Here is an 8,374-nt window from a genome sequence, read left to right on the forward strand (position 1 = left end):
GTTATCATCACAGCCTGTGTGGTGCATAAATCTGCAAGGCCCAGGGAGAGCTGTTCCTCAAGGTCTGAGTGGAGGAGGTGCAGAGGTGGAGGTGGCCTGGCAGCGGGAGCATCTCCTGCGGTGCCAGCAGCAGCAGTGGGTCCCCCCACTGTGGTGCCAGAAGAGCTACACACCCACCAGTGGGGATCAGGGTACTGGGTGCGGGAAGCTCTAGCAGATCACCTCCTGCAGCACTCCCCACTCTAGCCCACCTGCCTTGCCACCTACAGACCTCCTACCCCCTTCCCAGCCCCCATGGCAGGCACATGTCCAAAGAAGAAACCTTAATTGCCCTCACAGCATACCTCCAACCCTCCCTCTTCCCCCTTCAACACACACAGCGCTCTTCCCCCTCCCCCCACAACACACAGGGTCCCTTCAGCAAACAGAGCCCTGTCACCACCCTCCCCACCCATCAACAATGAAAAATCCTCTTTCCAGTGTAAAAACTATTTACAAGGTCTTTGTTTTGGTGCCCCTGAGTGAGGGGACTATGGGGTGGGGGTGCCTAGAGGGCAGGTAGCCAGCACCCCAGCTTCTGGCCATTCCCCCACTGGTCTGCACACTGCCCCAACTGTGGTGGGCTGGGGGCTCATCAAGGGGTGACAGCACCTTCTGGGGTGGGTGGCTTCTCCTCTGACTGGCAGAGCACAGGCCCAACAGGGCTGACATCCAGTCCTGTTGCTGGTCCAGAGAGCTCCAGCTACATACTTGCATGGAGCTGGGGAGAGTGGCAGACCTGGTCCCAGCAGCAGCACACCTGGGGTAGGGGCTAGGCCAAAGGCTTCTGTTGGTGGGAGGCAGCAGAGGTCCTTCTCCTAGGCCCAGGTGAGGGCCTGATGCTGAGTAGCTGCCAAGAGACCTTCAGGGCTAGGGATGGGGGCCAGGAAGCAGTGGGCATAAATGAGACTTCTAGGCCCAGGATGGTGTCCAGGGCCCAACAGTCATCATCTGTGGCCTGCACTGTGTGGCCCAGGATGATGTTCTGCTCCTGCAGGACCTGGATCAACTCCCATTCATGGTCTGCCGGGTCCTGTTCCTCCTCCTGGGCAATGTCCTCCCTCCACCACCTGTCCTAGTGGGTCAGGTTCTCCTCTCACCACCTTTCCTTCTAGCCCACATTCTTTTCCTGCCAGGCCCAGGTGGTTCTCTCCTGCTTCGTCTCCCGCTGCTGGAGGAAGAAGGTCCTGTGCATGCTTCTGACACAGCTGGCACATCCCAAGGGCCCCAGTAGTGGGCAGTGGCATCCCTAACCTGGCATCCCTGCTGGCTACTCCAGCCTTTCCCCAACGTTCACATGCTGGGTCTGCAGAGCCAGGAGACAAAAGCCTTTTGTGAGAGTTTGCAACATTTCAGAGATAAGATGTGCTGCACCGGGGGCCATGCATGTGCTGCCCAGCCTTAGATCAGGGGGCAGCCATGCATGGGTGCCCAGGGACCATGGTAAGTTGGCTGGGTAGGTCCAGACCCAGGCAGCTGCTGGCCGAGCCCCCCGTCCCTGCTTACTCATCTGAGGTGAGTGGCCCACTGGGTGCTGACCACAGGCAGCTTGCCTCCCCAAACCTGTTCCCAGGGCAGGCCAGGCCAGGCTGCTTGCATTGCCTGCTGCTGCAACCCCATACCCCACTGCCTCTGCTTCCTCTGCAGGCCAACTGCTCTGCTGTGCTGTTGCCAACTCTACAATGCCTGGAATTAGGGCATGTGGGGCTCCCAGACAACTGGGACAAGGAGCTGGCTGAACCCTTTCCCTCCCTGCTAGGGGCTTCTCCAAGGAGGTGCCCTTGGGCTTCCCCACCCCATGCTGCTGCTGTGCCCATAGCATGCCTCTGCTGCATGTGCCTGGATGGTGCACAAAGAGCTGTTTTTGCAGGCCAACGGGTGCCTGAGCCACTACACCCTGGTGCTGCTCATTCTCATGGTGCCCTGGGCACACCTGTACACTTAGTATGGGACTGGGAGCTACAACAGTGAGGGAGGTAAGCCTGGGCTGCCCCACAAACTCTACTGCTGCCTGGAGGGCTACCTTTGGCAGTGCTACACACCCCTGCCCCCCACTACTGAGGAAGACATCAGCACTGGCATCAACACCTTCCTCAGGGTGTGAGAGGCCTGTGGCTGCCTAGCTGTGGAGTCATGGGCTGCTCAATAAAGTTTTGCTCTGTGTTCCACCTCTCTTTATGCTGTGGGTGTGGGGGGGGGGCAGGGCCAGGGGAGTGTGGGCAGGCCAGACAGGGAGTGAGGACAAGGGCTAGGGCTGGGGCCAGAATGGGGGCTGGGGTGGGATGGGGAGGGCCCTCCCCCCCAATTTTGGGGCTTATCTTGTGTCCAGGGCTGGCAAGACTGGAGGCTCAGCTGTGCCCAGCTGTGCCCAGTATCCTGGTCCCATGGTACATGGTGTGCAGGCACCCAGCTGGGGGCCCCCTCTGTGGAGGAGCTGGCACTGCTGATGGCCAGTGGTGACATGCCTGGCCATTCCTCATGGCAGAGTCTGGAGCTATGCAGCTGCTGAGGCAGGCACTGACCAGACACCTTGAACTGCTAGTGGACTGCACAGCTGGAGAGCTCGGTGGGACAGGACGCTGAATGCCTGAAGGTCCCTCCTCCACGGACATGTCACCCCAGGGGTCAGGGCAAAGCGGGGGCCTGGGAAGGCTGTCCATGCTGGTAAAAACTGCATGGTTGTTTGGGTCCATGGTTGTTTGGTTGCTTGGGTCCTGGGGGACCAAAATGAAGGTCAGCTGCCTCATAAAGGGCATGGTCTTGCAGGCACGGCCAGACCAATGATTGTGATCAGTCACAGCCACCCACTGTGCCCGCAAGGCACTGCTGCACTGCGTGGCCCTCATAAATGTGGATGGACCTTTGCATTGTACCAGAATGCCATGAGGTCATCAATCTCTTTCTTGGCTGCAGTTGGAGCTCCAGGTGGAGGGCTTGAGCATGTGCACTCAGGTGGTGCCAGGCTGGACAAGGAGGATGAGGCCATTATAGATGCCATGCCAGCAATCTAGGCCCCTGTGTGGCTGTCCCATTGTTGCCAGCCTTGGGCAGCTCCCAGCAGTGGCCAGCACAGAGGCAAGGCACAGGCCTGGAAGCCACACGTCAGAGGCTATGCCCCGCAGCAGCTGCAGGAACAGGGGAGGCTGCTGGGTCTGTAGCAGGCAGGTGGTCCTGGCCCTTCTGTGAGAAGCAGCTTGCAGGCAGCCTTGGGGTGCTGACAGACTGGCCAGGGGTACAGCAGCCTTCAGGCAACTGTCTTGCACTTACCTGGCCTGACAGCAATGTCTTGGCAGCCTAAAGACATTGGAGGGCCAAGCAGTAGTGTAGGGCTCCAGGAAGAAAGGCACAGCTCAGCTGTGGCCTGCCCAGGGGATACACAGTGTCTACACTGCCCTCAGGATGCCTCTGATGTGTACCCCAGGGCACAAAATGCCAGAAAGGCAGCCCAGTCCTGGAGCAGGAGAGGCCCCAAATCAGCTGTCTAATGACTGGGCAGACCCAGCAGCAAATTTGCTACTGGGTTGCACCTATATGTACACTACTGCACAGTTACTAATCATGCTTAAACTGCTACCTGCATTTGCAGTTATCAAATTTAATCATCATTAGGGAGTTTTACTGCGCAGTAAGCGCATGCATGTATAGATATGTATGTTTATTGTACAGTAAATTAGGCAACAGTGCAGTAAAGCATCTCATGTAGATGTGCCCACTGTATAGTGACATTCTTATACCAACAAAACTCCCAAGTGAAGTTCTGGTTTAAGTCAGAATAAACTGAATGCTAGGCTAGTTTTTCAGTTGGAGTAAATCAGGCTGTTTTTCTCCAGCTGAAATCTGTCCCAGAGATCTTTAATTAAGAAGCTCGCAGTCTAAAATAGAAACAAGAGACACTCCACATTGCTAAATCTTGAAGTGGTATGGTAATGTCAAAATGCCAGTATTCAGCATGGTTATCCTTCTTATCAAGAAATATTTGACACCAAAATTAGCAAAGATTAGCAAACCAAGGAGTTGATGATTATAATTTGGATGAGTTGGCATAGATGGAGTTTACAATAAGGAAATATTTAAATTAGTCCAGAAGTGTATGATATATGTTTTTGAATGCCAGTATGAGGAGAGTTTAAGAAATAAGAGGTCTTTACAACCTTCTTGGTAGGCTCTTGAAGATGTTAAAATGTAAAACATTGTTATGGGAAGGAAACCCAGCAAGTCTTGGTAAGATTAGTTTTAGCTTTATAGAGATTATACCCAAAGTTCACAGGCAGATTTAGCAGAAGTTGAATCTGACTCTTATCTCAAAAGACTTTTCAAGACAGGGATCATCAACACCACCACAGCTCTCATCTCTGGCAAGCAATTTTAAGCAGCTTTAGGTATCAGATAGTATAGCCTGAGGACTGAGACAGGAATTTTGGATCAGCTGATTTTTATTGGTTTTTGTTTTGGAAGCAGTTTTAGTTTCATCATCTGAGGAAATAAAAAAAGGTAGTGAGATACAGTAGATACAGAATAATGGACAGATTATTTTATGAACCCGAGGCTGTCCCCACTGAAGTCAATGAAAGCTTGCCTATTGTTTCTGGGTCAGCAACAATGTGTTTTAAATTATTAGCATTTAAAAAATGTAATAGGAAGACTGTATAATCCTTGTGACCGGTAATAATGTTGTACACATACTTCTCTTCCTTTGTTCATTGGCTTGTATATTCCTTTCTCTGCCTCCTACCAAAAACATTCCTACTTGAGAATTATTTGGTGGCTTCATGAAACAGGTTCATGAGGGGAAAAAAATACCACCAGAACTGCATCTCTGCTGATAGTCTTACTAAAAACGCCAAGGATCATGTAAATATAAAAGCTCTCATTCTTAACAGTTATTTTGTATACTTGCTGTGTGTATATGAAAGACTGAACATTGTTGGCTTGCCTGTAGAGAAGATAAGGGATATGCCAGTACTATTCACAAAACAAACTCTCCTTTAGGTCAGGTGGTGGAAAGCTGTGGTTTATGGGGAAAAAACCCAATTCTGCTCCAACTATTAGGCATGCAAGTAGGCATGGGCATCTAAGTGGAATTCTATTTTGCTCCACTCGAGTTTCTGAAAAACTGTTAATACACAAGGTGTGTGGGTCCTCCATCTTGTTGCTTTTGAGTGAGTCTTAAAATAAAATTGACTTGTTACATTTGTTGTAGAATTAACTGGTTGACTGCACAATAAATTTAGACATGGCACATAAAAAAAGGAAATAATTAGCCATAAAAATGTTGCTTGAAAAATGTAGAACATTTTTGTAGTTGGTTTCTATCAATCTTTAACATTTGGCACGTCATACATAGGGTGATAGAGTTTGGCCAGGTTCTTCAACAGCTCAGGATAGACTGCTCTTTCTCCAACCATCCCCTTCCTGCAAAGGAACTCTCTGTGACTCATGCTGAACTCTGATGCTTCAGGGTGCCTCAGCAGAAGATGTCATGGCTCACCTCCCTTCTTTCCGTTCTTCAACAAGCCTTCAAAGCTGGAAAATCACATATGCAAAAACACCTCATGGGCTAAGAACAGATCATCAAAAAGTCTGTGGCTGAATCCATAACATTTTTGCAGGTTAGTTTGAGCTGAGTAGATTGAATTGATAAGCCAATGAACAGACATTCACTTTTGATTCCACAAATGCAACCACATGCCTGCAGTGGTTAAGGCCAGAACCTGGGGTGCTAGAGCATGCCTCCCTGCTCTGCTGGAGTGGACAGCTTGAGCCATGGCTAGCCTGCCCACTATGCAAAACATTCTGGGATTCTGGGGGACTGTGAGTTAACTTTAATCTAGAGGAGATCTGGGACAGAAGTTCAGTAAACCGATTTAACCTAAATTGGTTAAGTCTAACACTATATCCATCCAGGTTTATTTTAAACCAATTTTGGCCATTTTGAAAGTGGTTTATGTGCACTGAACGTCTGTTGTGTTACAGATTTGAACTAGTTTCCAACCACTTATACCAGAGGGATTCTGGCAGAGTTCAAACTCCATAGGTCCTATTCTCTCCCTCCTCTGCCTTGGGGGTGATGGAGAGCTAAGAGGTGACTTCTTATTAGCAGAAAAGCTGAAGGTATAGGAGAGGGGATGACAGCCCCTGTCAGTAGCTTTCCAGATCCTCTTGCTGACAAGTGCTGGCAAGTTCTCAGGGCACTTTTTCCACATTCTGGAAAGCTTGTCCTATGAACATGAAACAAGTCACATGGCATGACAGTTTCCATCCAGCTATATTATTTGTGTTACAAAAGGAGAAGCATTAGAGGATTCTCAGGACATGAACTGAGTGGAATAGAATTACCTTTAGGTGACTAAGTCTATATAAATGCCATGTAGGTGAACTAGAATCCATCTCCTAGTTTCCAGTACTGCCTCCTGTCAAAGACTGATCAGGCAGGCCATTCTGGGTCATGTATTTCAGTAAGCCTCAGCTAATGAACTCTGCCCCAGTTTAGGAACAGTGAGCATCCTGACTGGCTGCTGGGAGGACTGCCTATTAATTTAGTGGCAGATGGGACCTTGGGGTTGCAAGCCAGTCAATAGCTCTGCCGTGGCAAGCCTCCTGGTTCCTGTACTTTCATTTTCCTGGCTCCTGACCCCAGCTTGGCTGTGCTCTTGGACTTTGTCTGTGGATTATCCCTCAGATTGGTACTCGGCATCTAATCTCCATATTTTGGCCATGGACTGTGTTGTGGACTCTGTCCCTAGATTTCCCTCTGGTTTTGGTAATATGGCACCCATCCTTTGACTCAGTCCTAAACCCCTGCTTTTACTCAGTGGTCTGACCATTAGGCCAGATCACATATGTCCCAGTCCCTTACACCTCCCTAATGGAAGGAACACTTTATGTAATAACTGTACCTATCTGAAGCACTTGTATTTTATAATACAGTCCCTCTGGGTAAGAATTAAATTATACTGATAACGTGGGAGACAGCTTCTGTTGCTGCAGTCCATGATGTGACTCTGCCGTGGATAAGGGACAGAATGTCAACTCTGACACTGTCTCTTAGCACTTGATTAACTTAAAATGTTGGTTAATCAAGAAGACAACAACTTAGATGTAGCTGGGGCAAGCAGGATTTAAGATCATATTCTGTAGTAGGTCAGTAAGGAAGATAACTTTGAAATATTCATCTTTGTCCTCATTTATGCACAGGACAGAAACAACACACAAAGTGAAATCCTGATTTCACTGAAGTCATTGGGAAGACTTCCATCAACTTCAATAGAGTGGAACTTTAAGTAAGACTGAGCTCTATTGAGGACTTCAGCAGAGTAGGCCCCTAAGTAGGACTGCGATTCATTGAAAAAACTGCCTGAGAAACCTCTGTCTTTTTGTCTCTAGTTGGAATAAAATATTCCTGAATGTTTTAAAAAAGCTATTAACTATATATAGACAACTTTCAAGCCATTCTATACTCTTTGGATATCAATTTTCCCTTACCCTGTACACTGTTGCCATATTGTCTAGATGGAACCAGATTAAGCACTGGATAAACATGAGTCTGACTGCCAGGCAGGGTACCAGGAAGATGTTTGGGGACATGTATGTTTCAATAGAATGATTTGAGAGGGTTCCACAATACAACTTTGCATACTATAAATTCCCTAATACTTTCCTTCATCCCTACTGGGTACTGCTTAGGAAGAGGTTTGCAGCAAGGTCAGTTCCCACAATAATCAAAATAAAAGCTGGGGGCAGAGTCCTATTTTACCTAACCTCCCAAATGTCCCTTAACAAACTGCATAGCTGCCATTTTTGACACACAGCATTTGTGATCTGTTCCAGGTACATATGGACACACAAATTTTGGCTTTGCAGATATGTGGTATTGTATACACCTACCTTGGTCAGCGTAAGTCTTGAAATAATAGCCAGGCTTTAGTCGCCACATCATAGGTTAGATATTATCCAGCTCTCCTCTTGAAGATAGCTCCCTGGGCAACTAAGGGTGCTGTTACACATTACAGTTTGCCTATGCTTACTCCTAGAAATGTTATGCAGTATTAAAGTTAGCACATGAACAGTCACATCTTCAGGATTAATCCCCTCTCTAACATGCACAGCTCTGACTCATGCTTGCCCAGGTACATGCATACCTGCTCAGTCAGAGCACAGCTTACTGAATATGTTCAATAGCTGTGTGGATACCTGTGTGTCCACACTGCATGTGGAATAGGATCACGAACTGTTTTTAATTCCAAAAAAATGGCAGTTATATGGCTAGATAAGTGCCATTTGGGAATGTAAAGGGAAATAGGAGTGCTGCTCAGATTGTTTGTGGTGCAAACCTATC

The 8,374-nt window shown here is 48.4% G+C and overlaps 1 long non-coding RNA gene across 1 annotated transcript; it reads right to left on the reverse strand.

The window, feature by feature from the left end:
• Positions 1 to 4,261: 4,261 nt before the first annotated feature.
• On the reverse strand, positions 4,262 to 8,061 carry LOC109285430 (uncharacterized). Its single transcript, XR_002093169.1, has 2 exons — positions 7,924 to 8,061; positions 4,262 to 5,562 (listed from the first exon to the last, which is right to left on the reverse strand). It is a non-coding gene; the product is annotated as an uncharacterized LOC109285430 (long non-coding RNA).
• Between the last annotated feature and the right edge of the window lie 313 nt (positions 8,062 to 8,374).

The sequence above is a fragment of the Alligator mississippiensis genome, chromosome 1 (assembly GCF_030867095.1).
Source record: "Alligator mississippiensis isolate rAllMis1 chromosome 1, rAllMis1, whole genome shotgun sequence".
In the NCBI taxonomy this organism is placed as follows: domain Eukaryota; kingdom Metazoa; phylum Chordata; order Crocodylia; family Alligatoridae; genus Alligator; species Alligator mississippiensis.